Below are 22487 nucleotides of genomic sequence, written 5' to 3'. Positions count from 1 at the left end.
ACAAAATGCCTTCTGCAGTTCTGCAACTAGCAAATCCCTATTAATTAATATTCCATTGAAATTATCCCTCTTTTTGGTCAGTAATACAAACCAATTTTTGCATCTTCCCCGTTCTGAAAAAAACAAACAATTAAATACTAGATGACATGGGATGGACATATTACATACTTTTGACAGCTTTATGACTCCTATGCTTGAGTACGGGTCTTTGAACACGAATATTTTTATTAGGGGTGCAACTCCGGTCGGGTTACCCGACCCAACCCTACCTCATTCTCGGCTCCTATTTTTTACAAGGGATTCGCTAGTGTCCATTGCAGGAGGCATTTCGCGGTTGGCCTCTTGGATGTGAGAGCCGCCGCGTCATGAATGAAAACAAAAACTGCTGAAAAGTGAGCCTGGGTGGCTGCTCTCACATGCTGCAGCCCACATTGTTTGAAGATCCAAACCATTCATTTGTTGGACCCTTGTGTAGAGAGGCCTTTCTCAAAAACATCTCCATACGCCCAACAGCCGGATTCTTTACATCTTTGAATGAGGTAGGCCACACTATTTTTATAAATATGTGCAGCTACGTATATTTTATAGTAGAAGTCTTTAGGTAGAGAGTAATACTATTATCCCATAATGTGTATTGGGACCCACCTTGTTCGAAGATCCAAACGTTTATTTCTTAGGCCTCCTGCAAGTATGCCTTTCCAATGAAATCATCTCCACAGGATCGATGATCCTAGTATAGGTTTATATATGGTGTCATCCATCAATAGAATGGAGGGTTAGGATCATCCTATTGAGATGATTTTATGGGCAAGGCCTAGTTAAATTTGGGCCCTACAAATGAATGGTTTGGATTTCGATTAAAGTAAGACCGTCTATACGATTTGCCTCATGTGGACGTGCGTATTTTTTAAAAACTACATTGGATGCACCTTTTCGAAGATCTAAAGGCATGTCATATATTCGCCCTCTTTTTTACTTGGGAAAACCACCTCTAATGTGTTTATGACTTCTCTTTTACACTAGAAGGTGGCTGCCCATTTTGATCGAGGGGGGTGAATATATCATTTCTTGTTATAAAACATTTGATCGCGGGTACAATACCCATTTTGATCAAATAAAATGATGACCCTTTCAAATCATTTTTAGAATGCGTATGAAAAATGATGAGAAAACGGTTCGTACACATATGTGTAGAGGGTTCTCTACACACTAGCTTAAAATACAGTGGGGGCCGACATTGTTTGGGTGATCCAAGCCATCCATTTTAAAGGCCCTCACATAGATAGGGTGTCTACAAAAAATCAGATCCATAGGATCATCCCAACCCTACGATTTGTGGAGGTAAAATGGATGTCTTTAAACCTTCACAAATTAGTCCATTTTTTGCCTCCATAGTTCGAATGGTTAGGATGATCCTATGGATCTGATTTTTTGTGGACACCCTATCTATGTGAAAGCCTTAAAAATGAATGGTTTAGATCACCCAAATAATGTGGCCCCCACTGTATTTTAAGCTAGTGTGTAGATAACTACACATATGTGTATAACCGTTTTCTCTTTTTACGATACTAATTTTAGCAACGTTCCTAACAAATCGTTTGCACAGGTTTCTTCTTTCTTTCTTGTATATCGCCAATCCCCCAAATTTCATACTTTCCTCTACTCCCTCTCAATTTTTACACTCACATTGTTACCCAAATCCCCCACATTCAACCTAGGTTTTGCACAATTCTGAACTCTCCCATCAAAACCCTAGAAAATCCACTCATGCCAATCTCTTACATCTCTACAGATCTATACCCAACAGAAGACGATTACCAGTACGAAGAAGAAATCCTCCGAAACCCATTCAACTTAAAACTATGGTATCGTTATCTAATCGCTCAAACCCACTCTCTCTTCAAAAAGCGCGAAATCATCTACGAACGCGCCCTCAAATCCCTCCCGGGAAGCTACAAACTCTGGCACTCCTACCTCCAAGAACGCCTCCAAATCACCCAAAATTTCCCAATCAATAACCCTAATTTCAAAAAACTCAACAACACCTTCGAACGTGCCCTAATCACAATGCACAAAATGCCCCGAATTTGGGTCATGTACCTCCAATCCCTAACCAATCAGAAGCTCATAACTCTTACCCGCCAAACCTTCAATCGCGCCCTCCGCGCTCTCCCCATTACCCAACACCAAAGAATTTGGGAACCCTATTTAATCTTTGTTAGGCAAAAGGGTATCCCTAATGAGACCTCAGTTAGGGTTTATCGTAGATATCTAAAATTCGATCCCGCCCATGTTGAGGATTTCATTGATTTCTTACTTGATTCTCAGCTTTGCAGGAGGCCGCGGAGAGATTGGTATTAGTTCTCAATGATGATGAATTTGATTCTATTAAGGGCAAGACTAAGTACTATCTATGGCTGAAGCTGTGTGATTTGATTACTAAGTACACGAATGAGGTGTCGGGGATCGATGTGGATGCTATAATTCGATGTGGGATTAGGAAGTTCACTGATGAGGTTGGGCGACTTTGGACGTCTCTTGCGGATTATTATGTAAAGAGACGTCTTTACGAGAAGGCGAGGGATGTGTTTGAGGAGGGGATTAATAAGGTTGTTACTGTTAGAGATTTTAGTTTGATCTTTGATTGTTATGCATTGTTTGAAGAGAGTGCATTGGCCGCGAAGATGGAGACAATGGGTGTAAGTGATGATGAGGGTGAGGAGGTTGAGGATAGGAGATTGGATTTTAGTCTCTCTGTGGACAAGTTTTCCAAGAAGATTCTTAGTGGGTTTTGGATGAATGATGATAATGACATTGATTTGAGATTGGCTAGGTTGGATCATCTCATGGAGAGAAGGCCTGAGCTTGCGAATAGCGTTCTTCTTCGGAAGAATCCCAATAATGTTGAGTTGTGGCATAGGAGAGTGAAACTTTTCGAAGGTAATCCCAAGCGGCAAATAGAGACTTATGTTGAGGCTCTGAGGACTGTGGATTCCATGGAAGCAGTTGGGAAGCCTCATACATTGTGGGTTGCTTTTGCTCGGTTGTATGAAAACCACGATGATGTTGCGAATGCGAGAGTGATTTTTGACAAGGCTGTGCAAGTCAATTACGAAGCTGTGGATAACCTGACTACTGTATACTGTGAGTGGGCTGAGATGGAGATGCGGCACAAAAACTTTAAAGGGGCTTTGGAACTAATGAGACGAGCCACGGCCGAGCCTTCTGTTGAGGTCAAACGAAGAGGTACTTAATTATTTTGCTTGTTTTAGTTGTTGTTCCTTACCTTTTTTCTTTTTTCTGCTTCACATAGTTGTTATTATATAAATATGCATTCTATGTTTGAAAATCGATGATGTTTGAAATTCCGTGCACATACATCAGTTATGTTGGAAATTCTGTTTATCCTTCGGATTTATCTTTATTTGATCTATTAAATGCAGTTGCCGCTGATGGGAATGAGCCGGTGCAGATGAAGCTGCACAAATCGTTGAAGTTGTGGACCTTGCATGCAGATTTGGAGCAGAGCTTTGGTACTCTGGAATCCGCTCGCTCAGTGTATGAAAGGATTCTCGATTTGAAGATAGCTACTCCACAAATTATAATAAACTATGCATTGTTTCTGGAGGTATATATCTTTGTGTTTATATTTTCCTACTGTTGTTTCATCCTTGCTTCTCAAATTTTCAATGCATATCTTACAATATTTTTTATATCGACTTCAACAGGATCAAAAATATTTCGAGGACTCGTTTAAGGTATATGAAAGAGGCGTCAAGATCTTCAAATATCCACATGTCAGGGACATTTGGGTGACATACTTATCCAAATTTGTCAAAAGATATGGAAATACAAAATTAGAACGAGCAAGGGAGTTGTTTGAGCATGCGGTTAAAAAGGTACAGCTCTTAAAGAGTTTCTTTTACGCTGTCAAAATATTCTTTTTCCTCCCGACAAACATAACAGCATGCATGACACTCACAGAATTATAAAATGCACATGAAATGATAATTATATCTGTAACATCATTGGCTATTATACTTTCCACTCTATTGGGCATTTCAGTTTCTTGGATAGTCTAGGTTACCAAGTTTTTGTGTCTTATTAATATTATGGAATCATTAAAACCGTAATCTAATATATCAAGTAGTATGACAACTAAGCTTATTCTTTATAAATCAAGAATCTAAAATAATTTGTAATATACTGGGTTTTCACATTGACTGCTGTTGCGGTTTTTTCTTTCTTTTAATCAGTTAATATCATGATGCTAACTGACAATATGGTTTTTCTCTACTTTTTAATATCAGGCACCTGCGGAAGATGTGAAACCATTATATCTACAATATGCAAAATTGGAGGAGGATTATGGGCTTGCAAAGCGTGCGATGAAAGTCTATGCTCAAGCCGCAAAAGCTGTACCAGAAAATGAAAAAAATGAACACGTATGAAATTTATATAGCTCGTGCAGCCAAAATTTTTGGCATTCCAAGAACGAGGGAGATATATGAGGTTAGTACCTTTGACATTTTTTTTGGAAACAGTAACGGTAACTTTTATTAAGAAAAACTAGCAAGATACAAAGAGAAAAACAGTGCAAGGACAAGGTGTCCCTACAACAGTATTGATCTTCACTTAACAGTGCATTCCAATTATTAAATCATTCAATTGAGAAAGATTCTCCAATAATTACATCATTCCTTTGACATTATGCAACCAAATTTTTAGCTAATAAGTTCACTTATGGGTTCATATAATCAAGAACAATGTTGAAACTTGTAAAGACCTGTTGAACACTTATAGATGGTACAATGTTCAAAATGTGGCAAAAATTAAATTTATACAATGTGAAGCATTTTTTATAGTCTAAATTCTTTTGCTGCTACCTCATTTTCTGTTTTTTTTTTAATTTCAAAAAGTTGATGAAATACATTTAAATAAAAATCTGGAAAAAGGGGATACTCAATTATAAAATACTCAAGATGCTTGATAAAATTAAAGAAGAGAAAACACAAAAAGATGCATGCTGTGAAAGATTTATTTTTTACTGAAATAAGAGAATTGTTTCTCAAAGAGAGAGAGAGAGAGAGAGAGAGAGAGAGAGAGAGAGAGAGAGAGATTAAAATTAGAGAATTTAGCTATATATACTAAATAAGGGAGGGTACACTCACTGTGAGAATTGGACTAGGGGATAATAGAACCCAGATGAGAATTTTTAATACCCATCCAAAAAATAATTAATTGTACTGGAAAAATAGGCAGTTATGGAACTATGAATAAATCCATATGAAATCAATGCTTACTGGGAAATCAGTCATAAACACTGAATAATCACCATTATTTATAGTCCTGAAATCACCTTCCATTTTTTAATTTGATGTTTATCAGCAATTATAGAGCTGTAAATACGATCATGTAATCCATAGAAAACCAATAAATACTGATAGAGCGGTGATATTTTCACCCCCTTGCAGTACGCATTCGCCCCCTTATAACGTGATTTGACGTCAAAAAGCATTAAAGTTGCCCGCTGTTCACGTTACAAGGGGGCGAATGCGTACTGCAGAGGGGTGAAAATATAATCTCCCTACTGATAATGCTTGTTGTTGGAATATCTTTACTTGTTGTATTGGAGCCCTTAAGATCCTGCATATCACCTGATAGACTCAACTCAACTCAACAAAGCTTTTTTCCCAAACTAGTTGGGGTCGGCTAAATGAATCCTTTGCTCTGTTTGGTTGACGAATTTTTTTTGTTCCCGGGAGTTAGGTGGGAGAAAAAAATACCCTGGGAGATAGGTGGGAAAAAAAAGTACTAGAAGTATCCCGGTAAAATAAAAAAACCCATGTTTGGTTGACCACACTATGGTAGGAAAAAAAAAGTTCTAGAAGTATCCCGGTAAAATACAAAACCCATGTTTGGTTGGGTGGACTATGGTGGGAAAAAAAACCCTCTCTTCTCTTATTACGAAAACAGGCATTGTATAGTCTATTCTATTTTTAGATGGGTCCCACGTTACATGGTTGAATCAAACGGTCCCGATTAATTTATTTTTTGGTGGGGTTCATTGCATGCCTATGATCCAATCCAGACGTTCAATGGGCCCGGCATAAATAGACTGTCACGTAATCATCTTAAATAAGCTTAAATGGAAGAATCTTGATATATTTGATGGTTGGGATAAAACAAGAACACAGGATTTTCGGGGCATGGCCTATTTACATTGGGCCCCAACAAAATTTTCTTTTGGGTGGACGCCACTGCATTTGGAAAAAAATGACGAACTTATACAATTGTTTTTCTTCTACATGTGAAGGGTAGACATTTTATGAGAACATAAGAACGTTTTTTATTTATATATAGAGTGAAGGGGAAAAAAACGGTTTGCATCATTAAGTACAATCCGAAACATATTTACAACCAGTACACATGTGCTCAAAAAAGAAAAGTACACCACCACGCATAAGAACCATATCTAAGTACAAGAGGAAGTTGAGCCGGCAGAACTTGTTGACGCTAGTGGATACCCTTGAACGCTAGCCTCCTCTTTCCCTTGTTGTGTGCACCCACTAGTAGCAAGTAAATACCCATGAAGGGCAACATCTGCCTCCTGCCTGGTCCCATATGATTGGTAACAAGCTCCACTAAACTTGTTCACCTGAAGATGGCAGTCCTGCCAATTGTCAAACACGCCAACTTGCCTTCCCTTGAAAACCACGTAGAACTTCTGTTTTGCCATTCACCTACAGGAACACACAATAGGATTACAAGTAAACAATAAAGCACATAGACATGCAACAGAGAAAGGGTTCATAAACATAACCAAATGAAAAGAATGTTGAAAGACTTGAAGCACATCTAAGTAGCCACCACCTAGGTGATAGCCACTAAGTTATCGACCTTATAGTTATTGGGCATGAGAAGGGGCTGCACGTGCTCTATATATTTCAAACAGTAGGTGGTTGTCCCAACACCCCCACCTACCCAATTGTGCTATGTGCAGATTTGAACTAACAAGTAAACAGTGAAGAAGAGAAGTGAAAGCTGTGAAGCAAAAAAATAAAAAAATTACACTTACTGTAAGAATTTGTAGGGACTTGATCAAATACTCATCTCATTTACACAAGCTTACACACTGCAACATGTTATTGCACTACATATAAATGAATAGACGTAATGTATTATACAAAAATCGACACCTAAAGAGGAATTGTATGATAGGAAACAATGAATAAAAATGAATACATATACTATATAAGTAGTTAAAAGGCACAGAGAAGACTCACCTTTGCTGCACTTTCGCAGGAAGCCATTTCACGGCTCACTCTCCATGACAGAGCAGCCACATCATATGAATTAAATGAATGTCACAAGTACCCCATGTGATTGTTCTCTAAAATACATACTAACATCTACGACAATGTTTTATAAAGCATGGTCATTAAAGCAGGAGGTGTAGATAACACTTAGATCAGTAGAAGGAAATTTAATAACAATTGTTTTGCAAATTAACATTCCAACCATATTGTCTAAGTTCAAGCAGAGTATCCAAATAAAAACATAGAAGCAACCACAACCACAGGACAACAATAACACAACTGATGTCCGAAGGAGATCGGTCACGCTACTCACTCCCTCCCAACTGACCGGCTCCGAAAGAACTTTGCGACATACATTTCTCGGAGGTCCTTCGCACGGCGAACAAATGATCGCCCCTCTGCCAGGTGTGTGCTCAGATAGTCATATATGTCAGCGAGCGCTGCACGATCAAGACCATCAATTTGTTCCAGTGCCTCCATGATCTGGTCACACAGAATGTTCTCCTTCTCATTATTCTCTTTAACAACAACGGTATTCTCTTTAATAGCAACCGCAACCTCCGAGACACTGGCGGCGAAAGTGTTTATAGTGGAATTCAAATCAGTAGAACCTTGCCTCTTGCGTCTACTCGGACCACCTTCCCTACTTCCCTCCTTGCCCATACTCGTTTCCATTGGACTTGGTGCCTGACGAGAGGTCAACCTACGAATATTTGGCCTACTCGATGAAGTGTGTGTCATAGGGGTCGGCATCTGAGGAGCACTGAAATCCTAGAATGTTGACCCAAACAGTCATCATGGGAGAGGAACTCTGTGAAGCTATCGTCTTCGGTAGGTGGCATTTGAGGAGTGTAGAATTCCTCTACAACTGGCCGTGGCGGATCCCTGTTATTTCTCCGAAATCCCCCATCTGCGATGTCCTTCCCAAATATTTCAACCCAGTCATCATACAGCTCATAAGGTTTCTTGAAGAATTTAGCTGTATCGGGGTTATCCTACACATTAAAGGAGACTATATCAATTAACAAATATATTGACTGGTGGGACAATAATGCTTTAAGTAGTGTAGTTAGGCACTTCTTACACTTACATAATGTTCACCAACGTCATTCGTAACCGTGAGCCTCTTCAACTCACAGTCCCAACTGAACCCACTCCTGTTAACTAATCCATGCAGGATCTTAAATAATTTCTTCATTTGTTTCACATGATTCTCGATTTGTGTGCGCCTCAGATGGAGGCCGAAAGTCTCATTCACAACTGTCGTACAATATACATAAGCACTCTCTTTGAATCCGTTGAGGCATGTCTGCCCCTCCGCACATTGATGGCGCAATGCTGCAAGTAATACCTTATCCATCTCTGTAGACCATTTCGCATTCTTACCTTTATCGGTCTCAGCTTCGTCATCCATAACTTGAAAAGATATCAGTTGGGAAAAATGCAAGAAAACATATATTATCAATGCTTTCAGAATGTTCTCATAACCATGATTTCCGAATTGCAGCGGCTCATCTTGTCCTTCTGTATTACAACAATTGATTCACCAACCCATGCAATCCAACATGAATACATATTAGGCAAGCACGCATGAGTATAATATATTCTGAAAACAGCAATTACCTAACAGCCAACAGCCAACAATATATTGTGTTAGAAGATATTTATTGCAATGGTCAGCCAACATAGCACTCTGTACATTGCATCACACACAACAGCCAACAATATTTTTTTAAGTAGAGGACTTTCTGGAGTGAGAAGCTCACAACTTCAAGTGAGAAATTGCACCTTTATCAGACAAATACCTAGAATGAGGACCATCAACCTAGCAAATAACTGTACTCAGCACAGAGCTCTGTAAAAGGGGAGATCTACATTTGACAGCCATTCAGACAAGACCCAGGCAGTGTGAATTTGTCAAATTCTAGTTTTGTGTTGGGACTTTGACACCAGATTATTTGTCATCTAACCATGGTAGACACTAAACACTAATAAAATCATCTCAAATTATAGTGATTTCTGCCACTAGGCCCACTACTATATTTTTATAATGGCACCACTCATTTTGTTTTACACTTCAGGGCCGTTACAAAGCTATCAACATCCAGTTAAAAAAGTGTACAAGAGAGAGTGAGTAGTGTTGGATAATTTAATATTTTTAGCCTTAAAGGCTTTTGACATCTACGACAATATTTATATGTTTTTACTTTGTAACTGTTTGTGTTTACAAGGACTAGACTTACTACCTTTTCCCCAACTGGAATGCTCACAATCTAGTGTCCTTTGCACCATGTTTGAAGACCCTGTCAAAATGGCTATCAACAGAACATTTTATAAATAACTAAAATAAGAATTATAGGGAATGCACACAGTACATAATGCTTGTCAAAGCAATAGTCTAAACAAATAAAATGTACTATAGTTGTGCTACTTCGAAGACACACTCTTTCTATATCCCTCAACACACTCTTTTTGCCATACAAGACACATAAATTGTTTTTGGTAGAATCGAATAGGATAGTAACAAGAGACACCAAGAATTGAGGAATGAAGAGAATAAAATGAATAGGACAATAAGAAGGACCTTGCTTCCTCAGACAAAAAAGTGAGACAAGTTACATAGAAGGGTGTTAAAATTAAGCACTAGTCACATAGAATCCAAAATTAGTAGACCTTATAAGTGGCATACGAAAATATGTGCATTACAATTCAACCTCAAGCACCATACATGAACCATACAAATTTCGCAAACAAGAACCATATCAAGCAGAGGGTGTATAATCTCTCCACATAGCTGAACATATTTCTGTCCTAATTCTATCTCCTTCTATCCCATCCTGAGCTCTACTTAGCCATGGCACCCTACGCAGTTCTTCCTCATCTAATTCCTCCTCATCTTCTGCTCTTCCACCTTGCCTACTTGTGGAGGCTAATTCACTATCGCCAGAAGCAGCGAATTCACGATCGACAACACCAACAAGCCCATCCCGAGGCATTACGCCTCTAATGAAGTTGTGAATACAACAGCAGGCTATGACTAAATCAACCTGTTTGGGGAAGGGGTACATTGGTTCCCCGTGGAGCACGGCGAAACGCTTCTTAAGCACACCAAATGCACGTTCAATTACATTTCGAGCTGAAGTATGCCTATGATTGAATAGTTCCTCAGCGGTCCGTGGCCTGTTGCTTCGAAATTCATTCAGATGATACCTCGTCTTACGGAACGGGGTGATGAAATGACTGAGCAAGGGAAACCCGCCATCCACAAGATAATACTTCCCAAGGTGGCAGATAATTCCCCTCTCGTTAGCAAGCGTTTCCCCCAAGAGTCTCGAGTCAGGCGCAGATCCTTCCTAACCAGCTTCGACGAATGTGAATTTTAAGTCAAAATCACATGCAGCTAGTACATTCTGGCTAGTCCACCCCTTACGACATAAAAGTCGGCCTCGCGTATCAAATGACACTTTAGCCTGAATATGTGTCCCATCGACTGCCCCAATGCAATTCTATCATATAGGAAGGAAAAATGTTACTGGCATAGTCTACAAGAGAGGCATAATTATAAGGCTACAAAGTCAATACCTTGAAGTAAGGATACAATCTTCGATTCGCTCTAATCTGTGCCGGTGTATCCGGTGATGGAGGTTTTATGAGTAAGTCTGACAAACTCATAATTGCGTCGAGAACCTTACTGAAATATCGACTAACAGTTTCCCCTGATCTTCTAAAATATGCTTTCATATAGCGGTTCCTTAGGTCATGTGAGATGATGTGTAAGAAAATCGCGAACTGCTCTTCCACTGAGCAGTGGAGCGTATCAGTTAGCCGCCCGGTACCCTTTAATATATGGACAAATCTTGTGAAACATTCGACATTCATTCAAAGGAGATCATGGCAGTGCTCGTCACTTCGCAGAGCATAGGGGAGAAATGTGCGTGGGGTGAGATAGGTGTTCTCATAAGGAGAACATTCGAAGAACGCTTCTTGTTCTTCGATCACTGCCGCCAAGGCTACAGCGGTACCAGCTGCAACCAAAGCGCACCCCTATATCGCGAAATTCATTCCACCATCATCTCCATTACCATCGTCTTCGGTTGGTAGTAAGCTCATTGCAAATGAATAAGTATACTCAAGAAATGACAAATGAATGTATCTATTCATGAAACAAGGATGTAAGTATGGGTCAGTATTATGACTGGAAGATTCACTCTAGAAGGATGTAATTAGAATCTACAATATTCAAAACTCAAATGTCTCTCACTAACCCCATGAACTGATTTTTAAGTACCAACATGGGTTAGTTAACAATATTAAGTACTGATTTTTTCTCGAATGGGAAAAGTTGATTTAAGTCTTGAATGAAGCCATTGAGGGTTAGTGATTAGTAACTGTGTCATGTATATATCCAATAATTAGAGAGTAAATGTTTTATTAATTTTTAACACTGGTCACCCAAATAATCCTATTTTGTTCGTGGAGAAAAAATTATATACATACCATCCTGTCCATAGAAGGAAATTATCTCTTCCGTCGTCAAATTCATGCATTCTTAAAATAGGACATATAACAACAATCATTAAGCATTGGTTAACCATGCATTCGTTGGCCTTAATTAGAATCTAATAAGATTGAGAACAGATTATGACAGATTGAAGCAGAAAATGACGTCAGATTCCTTCAACTCATAGTTTGAAGCATATAATGACAGATAGAAGAGAAATTGAGATGGGGTTCTACCCATTCAGAAGAAAAAATGACAGATTCAAGCAGAAAATGCTTCAATCTGTAATCAGGTTCTACCATTTCAGGAGATACTCATCTTATTATCCAACATCAATATTTTTCCAGTAGGATTTCTAACCAGAAAATGACAGATTCAACAAGGGTTCTACCTGTTGAAGATTTGCTCGAGCTCGCTTTCCTCTTCGGTGGGTCGATTTTGTCGAATATAATGGGCTAGAAGCTGTGCTCTCCTCCTCCGATGCAGCAGCAGATCTCTTCCCTTTCCCTTCCATACACCATAACCCTTCCTTCATCAACTATTTCTTCTTATAGAACCCTAGGACGGACGAACTACCACCACGAATTTCTTCATCTGACCTCTGTTTTGCAGGATTTGTTGTAGATTTTGTTCTCTGCTCTGCTTCTCTTTCATTAGCTTTCTTCTTTTTTGGGGCTAGGGTTTTGACTGGGAAAGAGCTTCTGTTGTGGAAGGGACAGGTTAATCAGAGGGTAGGGTTTCATTTTGGTGAGGAGAAGAAGCCAAAACCATGGAGGGGACAGATTATTCGAGAAAGAGAGACGAGTGGGTAGGGTTTTTCTGCCCTTTTTTTTTTCTCCTCAATTCGATCGTGAGATTGGGTTTTTTCTTTCTGGGTATTCGAGCAAATTTTCGTCCCTGGGATATATTTTGCTCCCACATAAAACCCACCAACCAAACATGGGTTTCGTGCGGAAACTCCACACATGTCCCAGGGCAAAAAATAAACCCGTCAACCAAACAGAGCATTAGAAAATTTTCATGAAGAAGGTGAAAGGAATCTACCCGACTCTAATCCTAGCTCTAGTTGGGTTCGTCTACGTGGATCATTTTCTTCCATTTTATCCTATCCAAGGTCATGTTCTCTGTTATGTTCCTAGCATAGTCTTTCCTCACTGCTTCTACTCAAGTTGTTTTCGTTCTGCCCCTACCTCTTTTTACACTATGCATTATATTTTAAATTTTGTTAACTCATTAGTGTTGGGATTTATTTTTAAGCCCAGAAGTAATGCAATTTCATGACATGTTGGAAAATATATGAAACGTTCTGGTATTGCCATCCTTCAACTTAGGCACTTCCACTCATGTCAATTTGTCCTTTATGTCTGAAGTTAAAAGCATATCAAATAGGACAAACTCACAGGAGTGGCAGTGTCTATATTTACAGGTGGCAGCACCACACCCCCTAGAAGAAATTTGTGCCATTTTCTTGTCATTACTGTGTAGACACATTGGAAAATCGACCTATATATACCAACAGAAAAATTTCCATGTTCTGATCTTTGTTATTTTTGATACTTCTATGCTGTTTTCCAGAATGTTCATGTTCTCATCTTTACTCTTGGTTGTATTTTGTAGCAAGCCATTGAATCTGGCCTCCCAGACAAAGATGTGAAAACAATGTGCATAAGATATGCTGAACTGGAAAAGAGCTTGGGAGAGATTGATCGCGCTCGTTCCATTTATGTATTTTCTTCACAATTGGCAGATCCATGTTCTGATTCTGATTTTTGGAATAAATGGCATGACTTTGAGGTTCAACACGGAAACGAAGATGCCTTCTGAGAAATACTTCGCATCAAACGCAGTGTCTTCACTAGTTATATCCAGGTTTGTCCATTTTGCTTTTGGATCTTTTGTGAAGTCACCTTTTTCAGAACATAATTTGAAGTATTCATATTATTTCTTTCTTATTTTTTCCACTTGCAGAAGGATCAGAAACTGAATCTCGAGGAAACTGTCGACACACTAAAGTATGCTAGGGTCCCTGCAGATGAAATGGCTGCCCTAGAAAGGCAGTTAGCTGGAGTGGAGTCACAGCCCGGAGTGGTCCGTCCAACCGGAGGGAAGAAGGTGACCACAAATGATGAGAATATTGACTTGCCAGAGGACTGTGACTCAGAAGATGAGTTTGATGAAAGAGTCGAAATTGCCCAAAAAGATGTCCCTGTTGCTTTTTTTGGTGATCTGGCACGGGCGTTGGGGACTGATATAGATTCGGCTGCCGGAGGGAATGGGGGGAAAGAGTCCTTTAGGTGCCCTTGCAAGAATAAAGAGGCAAAAGCGGCAATAATATTAACCTTGCGAGATCGTCACCTTTGGTGTCACTGTCTGAAGATCAGTTGATGTATGCGTACATCAAATTGGAGTGCTAATCTGCTTGAAGCATGCACAACGAATAATGGGTACTTCTGGTTTTTTTTTTTTTTTGGAATGGTTAAAGATGTTGTATATAATAGGTACTTGTGCATTTCTTACATTTGTATTAGAATATCAGTTGTCATCCCTAATGAAATTCAAATGGTTATCCTTTCTTGGGACCTTCTGCATTTTTTTAGAGCAACCTATTTTTGTGTTATTTGTCAAATGCAGTTGTGAGTAGTATAACTTTGCAAGTTTGCAGTCAGATTTTGATCGCAGTAAGGAGATTGATTGCAACCCATTTTTTACCCAGATTTTGACCGAAGATCGAAGTCAAAACATGAGTGCGCGCCCGCCGCGGGGGGGTCGAAAAACTCCTATTCGTCATCCAGGATTGGAGCCTAGTTTGGATGCAGACGAGGCCCACTTGTATGTAGAACAGTGTAAACAGAGATGAGACCCATCCCTTCACAAGAATTAAAAAGGGCCACTTATGTTATTGTTACTTAAATGAACTAGAATAAAAAAGCACCCACTACTCTCCCACAACGATATTCACGTCACTGTTCACAACACAATAAACATCATTGTTCACTACACTATTCATGTCACTATTCACAGTGTTAGCGTTTGGGACTGGAGTCGTTATTTCTGTTTAAAATTAATAGTTAGAAGGTTTAAATGTTAGGACGTAGTGTTTTAAAAAGTGTCACTAGAGTAGTAAGTCTTTTATGTTCCTTTTATCTTTTGTTATTAGAAGTGCAGTCTGATTAAAACTCTTAATTGGACGATTGCTTTGGGGATATATATAATATGAGCTAGACCTCACAAACATAGGGGACCCACATTTTTTGGATGATCCAAAGCATTCATTTGATAAGCCCACAGCCCTCATATAGATAGGGTTTACCCAAAAAATCAGCTTCATAGGATCATCCTAACCCTTCCATTTGTGAATGGACGGGTATAAACCTCCATAAATCTGCCCATTTTTAACCTCCACAAATTGGAAGGGTTAGGATGATCCTATGAAGCTGAGGTTTTGGGCACACCCTATCATATGAGGGTTAGGATCATCCAAACAATGTGGGCCCCCTATGTGAGTTCTAGCTCATATAAGCTTATATGAGCTTTAGCTCACAAACATTTTCCTCAAACACACACTAGTAAGACTGCAGTTTGTAGCAGTTTTTAACTTGTAGATATAGAATTAAGAAAGGAAAACACTTTTAAAACTGGATCCGTTTATAAAACAACAAAGGGTTAAAAGTGACCGTTGATTTGGTCAATTTTAGATTGAATTTTGGCATTTGTGGGGATTCGAGCCCCTTTCTCTGTCTTCTTGTGCATGTGCCACGAGAACTCACTACCGTCTTTCCTTTCGAAACAGGATTCCCGTTTTGCTAGCTAACTTTCATTAAGAAAAGCCTATTTTAGTTGCTAAAAAGAGAATTTCTGCAGTATTTTTATTCTGGTTCTTGAAATTGTTGCAGGTCATTGCTACTGTTTGTTGGATCGTGGCAAAAGTTTCCCTCTTCGAGAACTTCTATTGCAATTCTCTTCAAGGTTCTCTAAAGCAGTAAGGCAAATGGAAAATTTCCTAAAATATCCCGATGTTAAGTTAACAAAATGCAATTATCTTATAAAAATCCCCAAATACCCTTGTTTAATAAAATCAGAAATTTGAAAATTTTGTCTCATTGCCAATTTTCAGAAGAAATTTCTTTGACAGGGAACTTCAATCTGTGGCCAGGTTTTTCGAGTTACTAGAGGGATGTTACATTAAAAGAAATGGGTCAGATTTAAGGGTATTGGTCTGGAATACTTCGAGGGAATTTTCAGTGAAATCCTATTACATGCACCTCATGTCTTGCCTTGCAACCCCAAAAATCACTAGGGTATGGTCCTTTCAAGGGAACCCCCCCACTCCACGCCACGCCACGCCACCCCACCCCACCCCACCCACCCACACGGGGTGGGATTTTTTTGGTGGGTTGGGCTTCTTAAGCGAATTCTGACGGGGTGGGATTTTTTTGGTGGGCTGGGCTTCTTAAGCGAATTCTGACGGTGGACTTCTTAAGGGAGCGGAATACGTTGATCATAGGCCACTGCACTTTATGCATCCAAGTGGGAAAACAGTGGGCCACATCTTCATTCACTGTAAGGTCGCTAGGGAGGTATGGAGTTGTATCCTAGAAAGATTTGGGATATCTTGGGTATTCCTGGAGCATCTAGCAGATCTTTTTAGTGTTGGCAACTATCTCCGTGGAGGAAAAAAAGGTAACTTCTATGGAACATATGCTTCCTTGCAGTGATTCGGTATTATGGAAGGAAAGAAATGCGAGAATATTCAAGGGGTATGCAAAGGGCAACGCCTCAACACCTACTTATTAAGTAGTAGCTCTCACAATATTTTGGATGAGAACTCTTCCCTGCTTCAGATTTGTTTCAGCTTCTGTGCTGTGGCATGGATGGAGAGAGGTTTGCCAAAGCTCGGAGAGAAAGCACAATCATGTAGGAGTGGGAACCACCACCTCCCGGTTGCTGGAAACTTAATTTTGATGCTTGAAGTCCAGGAAACCCAGGACCTGCTGGCATAGGGGGGGGGTCTTAGAGATGAGAGGAGTCAGTGATTTGGGCTTTTTCAGGCCCTATTGGAGTGGCCGATTCAAATGAGGCGGAGACCCGAGCGGTTCATCAGAGTATAAAGTATTTAGAACAAGATCTACATGGAGTGGTGGTAGAAGGGGACTCTCTTATCGTGATTCGATGGTTAAAGGGGTCTCATGTATTCCCCTGGAGATTTGCAGAGATTTTTGAGGAAATTAATGATATTGTGGGTAGTTCCTCCATCACCTTTCGCCATATTAGGAGATCGGCAAATGATGTGGCGGATAGGTTGGCTAGGAACGGGGTGCAATTGATGGCCCTTGAGCGGTTTAACTGCCTCCTGCCTTGATATCCTTTATTGTTTTTCCTCGTCTTTCTCGTATCCCTACTTGGGTTGTTTGTGTTTTTGTACTTGACCATCTCAGTCTATTTTAATGAATCTTTGACCGTTCAAGAAAAAAAAGAAATTTGAAAAATTCCTAAAATAGTAAAATATTTCAGTCGCACGTGCAACACACTTGCATTTATTCAGTTCTGTTATAGCATATGGATTCTACTCAAGGTTTTTATAGTAATAAGAAACTGATGTGATATTTTTGAAAATATAAATCAATTAGAGAGAGAGAGAGAGAGAGAGAGAGAGAGAGAGCGAGAGAGACAAAAGGGTTCGGACATGGTGTTCCCCCGGATTTTCAGCATCAAAGCCTTCTACCATCAAATAATGCCTTCTTATAGTGACCTTCGCCCCTAGACCGAGTCTGGAGCTTTCTGGTTCCCCTTAGAGTCCATCTGTTTGGGTTTCCTCTTTCCTTGATAAGATCCTCACGGAACCACCTGTGCAACCGGCAAATGTTAATTTTTGATCATTGTGTCTTACGCATGGAGGACGAAGAGACCGTGGATCATATGTTCTTGCACTGTAGGTTGGCTAGAGATGTATGGGGTAGAGTGATCGGTAGATTCGGCTTGGCATGGGTTTTCCCATCAAAGCTCATGGGTCTATTGGATTGTTGGTTCCATGTACCTAGCGGAAAAAAGGAAAAATTCTATTGAATTCGACCTTGTTAGTGACATTCTATTTCCTATGGAAAGAGAGGAATGTAAGAGTATTTTAGGGGGAATTAAAGATGGTGCAATATCTCTACACAAAGGTAATAGCCCTAACTATTTCTTTGGTTAAGACCATTCCTCGCTTTAGGTTCGTATCACAGAGGGAGGGAGGTACGTTGCAACAACGACCATTCATACTTTCCCTTCCCTTAGTGGGAACTGCCTGGCCGGGCAAGTTGAAACTTAACTTTGATGGTTCGAGCAAGGGTAACTCTGGGCCAACAGGTGTTGGCAGGGTTCTTAGAGATGAGCACAGAGCAACAAGGTGAGCTTTCTTAGGGCCTATTGTGATCACAGATTCCAATGAGGCGGACTTATGATCAGCCCTCCATGGCTTAAGAATCTCAGGAAACATCATAGACGAGCTTGTGGCAGAGGGGGATTCCCTTAATTAATGTCATTAGATGGTTGAAGGGGAGTCCCCGTGGAGATTTGCCTAGTGGTTCGACGAGATGCAAGGGAGAGTGGGGGCCTTCCACATCTCTTTCCAGCAAGCGAGGAGATCAGCAAACAACGATGCAGATATGCTGGCTAGAAATTGGGTGACCAGGGAAGGTCTTCAGATTTTTGAATTTCTTCCCCCTTGAGGGCTCATTTTTGTATTTCTTCTCTTTCCTTTCTTTATCTGCCTTGTATTGACCATCTCAGTCTCCTTTTTTGCTCTCGTTTAATCCAATTCATCATCATTGGAAAAAAAAAGCATAGTTCGTTTGCCTGGTAACAATATCCTCTTCCTTGCTGTTTAGTGTGAATATTTTTGCAAGATCTTAGACTTCAGTGCTCATTCTCTGTCTTTTTAGGACATCTTGATCTTTTGTCCATTTGGAGGCCAAGTCATGGATGATTGCTTATCTATGGAATACCTATGTTCGAGCTGTGTACTTGACATTCTTTTGTATGGACATCTCTTTCATGTTTTATATATTGTTGTTTTCACATTGACATGTTCTAAATAAATTCTCTTGTTTTATGGTAAAAGGAAAGGATGTATGAGGCTTCTTTTTGTCAGACTCATTGATTCATTGCAAGTCACACTTGACTCAACGAATATTTGGTGATTATCTTTTTGTTGCTTTCCCATCTTCTATACCTGTGAAAAAATGCTTAGCCTCTAAAACGTTTCAAAATCACATAATTGGGACTTTAACCTCCTTCAACAACTCAACAAAGCCTTTGTCCCAAGCTAGTTGGGGTCGGTTAAATGAATCCTTTAGAAAAATTTCGTGAAGAAGGTGAAAGAAATCTACCCTGCTCTAATCCTGGCTCTAGTTGGGTTCTTCTACGTGGATCATTTTCTTCCATTCTATCCTATCCAAGGTCATGTTCTCTATTATGTTCCTAGCTGTCAAGTCTTTCCTCACTGTTTCTACCCAAGTTGTTTTTGATATGCCCTCCCTCTTTTTACTCCTTCAACAAATAACCTTCGTCCATCTTACCTTTAAAAAAAAGAAAAAGAAAACCTCCTTCAATCTCACCTTTGAGAACGGTATGTATTGAATTATCAAAAAATGTGTTGTCGCGCATGTCACTAGGTGTTCAATGTTGTTAAACCATTATGGGTAGTTATTTTTTGCTTATGTTATGGTTCTTAAACCATTATGGGTAGTTATTTTTTGCTCATGTTATGGTTCTTAAACCATTATGGGTAGTTATTTGTTTTTATTTTTGCACTTAAAATTTCATCCTATATGTCCTTCATTTTCATATGCTTCCATATGTTCCATGATTTTGTAAGAAGTCCACCAAAATTGAAACTTTTTTGTTTTCATGCTGACCGAAACCAAAACCTAGACCAAAATCAAAATTTACATGTAGCAAATAGCTTATTTATAATATTCTTATTCTAGAAAATCACTTTGGATACGAAATCCATGGTGAAATGATTGAGCAAATCATGATTAAGGTCGTCACAAATTTTGTATTCTGACCCTGAAACACCATATGTTTCATTTTGTTTTGGATTTCAGTTCGCTTTGGCTGAAACAACAGTGATTCGTCCGAAACATGGCGAAATGCCCTGGTTGGACGAAACAATGATTTTTTTTTTTCGTTCCTTTACTTTCTGCCTCTTCTTAGTTCCCCTTTACTTCCTGCCTCTTCTTTTTGCCTCATTTTATTGTCCATTTACTTAAGATTTACATGTAAATATGAGAATTCGCCCTCACTCCACCTCTAATTTTGATTTATTAAAATAGTTTCATGACCCAATTTTAAAAGGATAAAATGTGAACTTCTAGTTTTAGTACAAAATTTGACATTTTTCGGTCATTTCAGGCTGGGTCAAAATCTTAACTTCCAAACAATTGGGTTTTTTTTTTTTTTCTACTTTTAAAAATTCATAAATTCTATTATGTCCAAACATTCTTAAATTCAAAAATCCTGTAAAAAAAAATCTCATAATTTGGCAATTTTTTTCTTCGAGTCGGGCATTGGTCAACTTTTGTAGATACAAACATTTTCCTTTAAGTAAATGTTGAATCTTTACAATCTTGATCTTATGATGGATTGGGTTGCAGAAGATGACCCTGTTGTTCCAATTTTTAGAAATTTCAAATTTTTTTTTTTAAAATTGACTACTAAAAACAAATTTCCGGTCGTCGTAGCGTCTTTTCCGAGACGAAATACCAAAACAATCAAAATGCCAAAGCATTTTGTTCTACTGGCCAAAACAAAACTGAGAACGAAACAGAATTCATAACTAAGTTTGTGATCAAATTCTTGAGTAAGGAGAGCAATAAACAAGAATTATATTCTCCTTTTTTCGTGAATCAATTGTCTTTACAAAATAATGGCTGGAGGTAATTTTTGTCTTTCGATCCTTGTTGCTATCCTTTTAGGCAATCCAGGATCTCCTTAAGGCCTAAATCGGTGTTTGCCATGGCGAGTTTCTTGAGCATTAGTGCACAGTTTCTTTTCTGTTTTCATCTGTGTTTAGAAAATCTTACTCTTACAAGAACTCGCACTAGGTAGAACCAAGTTGATTTGGATGGGTCAAAGATTGACACGACGAGGTTTTATAGACACGAGCGAGTCAAGAATGATTTTTTTATTGACTCAGTAGGGACAAACCGAGCTCCTTTGGTGAGTCACTGATTGAATTGGGGAAGTTCTTAAACAACATTTTTCATATTATCTTTTTATTGTCTTTTTAACATCATGATTTGTTTCCTTCCATTTGGCCAGTTTATTTTGGCATATTCACCATTTTAATTAGCTTTTATTACTTCGAAATGATCCCACATATCTGGCTTTGTTTCAGGTGTTTATTGATGAATCTTTTCCAAAATTACACCCTTAAAGATAGTTCCAGCCATGAGACTGAAGGTAGGGTACTTCATTATTCTCGAAGATTCAGAACCTTGATTCACTGTTAGGTCTGGGTGACTGGTCGGTTGTCGTTGCCTTTTTAAATTTATCATATATTCTTTTTAGGTGTCTTTTTGGGGTTTTATATACATTTTACTTCTGAAGTTGAAACATTCACGATATTCTCTTTCTAGGGAGATATGGTTGTTGCGTCTTTTCCAAAATTCCATCCTGAATTTCTTTATTCCTCTTCTTCTTCTTCTCCGCCTCATCTATCTTCTTCTCCTGTTCTCTTCTTTTTCTCTTTCTCCTCTTTCCACTTCTATATCTCTTCCCTGGCCCACATCACTTGTGTATATTTAAAAACCTCTCCATAAGAAGTGGTCGCAGTCTGTAGGTTTAAACTACAAGGTGGAGGGAACAATTTTGAGTTTTGGGCAATGGAGGGCAAAGCTTGCAGAACATTGTTGGATGGGGTTTCTAAATTCAAGGTGGAAGACATTGCAGTGAAGGAGCGCCTTCTATTCCTCCAAAGGTTTTCGGTGGCGAAAATACATCGTTGCTGGTTGGTGGATGAAACAAAGAAGTGGGTGGCTGAAGTTGGAGCTTTTAGAGGGGTGAGAGTGAGTAGATGTGGGTAAATGCAGTTCTTTCTGCGGCTAGCAAAGTCTAACTGATCGCCTTCGAAGGATTTCATTTTAAAACATAAATGAAAATTCTAGAATTCCTTCGTCAGTTTGCAACTTCGGGGGGTCTAGGGGAATGATGTTGGATGCTATTTTTAGACTGTGAGCACATGGAATGTGTAACGACCCAAATCCACATCGAGTTGCTACCGACAAGGAAGGCAAATAAAAATCACAGGAGCCGCTTCCACTAGAAGACAAAAGAAGGGGGTTTCAAATCCCCATAAAGCAATACATACAATTTCAAAAGGGAGAAATCAACGGTCATATCAACCCCGTTTTTATTTTCAACACTGGATCCTGTTTTAATAGTGTTTTCCTATACGAAGAGCACTGCTAGCAAAACTGGATTTTGTGAAAAAAAAGGTGGGCATAAACCATTGGAGAATTATAACAATCTTTCTCTTTATATACTACAGTTTCAGTTTACCGTAGCAATAAAACCATCTTATGATGACCTTGTTTTTTTACAGAGAAAAGCATATGTTGGGGTTTTTAGTTATACCGCGAAAAATTAGGGCACACGGCATGATTTCAGCCCTCTTCCTTTAATTT

The 22487-nt window shown here is 39.1% G+C and overlaps 1 pseudogene across 1 annotated transcript; it reads left to right on the top strand.

Annotated features, from left to right (window-relative positions):
* Positions 1 to 1584: 1584 nt before the first annotated feature.
* Positions 1585 to 22487, top strand: LOC143880418 (uncharacterized; annotated as a pseudogene). The gene is made up of 9 exons (XR_013251685.1): positions 1585 to 3246; positions 3444 to 3628; positions 3729 to 3899; positions 4311 to 4512; positions 13438 to 13693; positions 13751 to 14264; positions 14534 to 14649; positions 15714 to 15799; positions 21200 to 22487. The product of XR_013251685.1 is annotated as an uncharacterized LOC143880418 (transcript).

Source organism: Tasmannia lanceolata, unplaced genomic scaffold (genome assembly GCF_043159265.1).
Source record: "Tasmannia lanceolata isolate RefF3 unplaced genomic scaffold, GAP_Taslan_0.1 ptg000006l, whole genome shotgun sequence".
Classification (NCBI taxonomy): Eukaryota; Viridiplantae; Streptophyta; class Magnoliopsida; order Canellales; family Winteraceae; genus Tasmannia; species Tasmannia lanceolata.
Note: the sequence above shows the minus strand (reverse complement) of the source record. Positions and strands in the feature narration are given on the sequence as shown.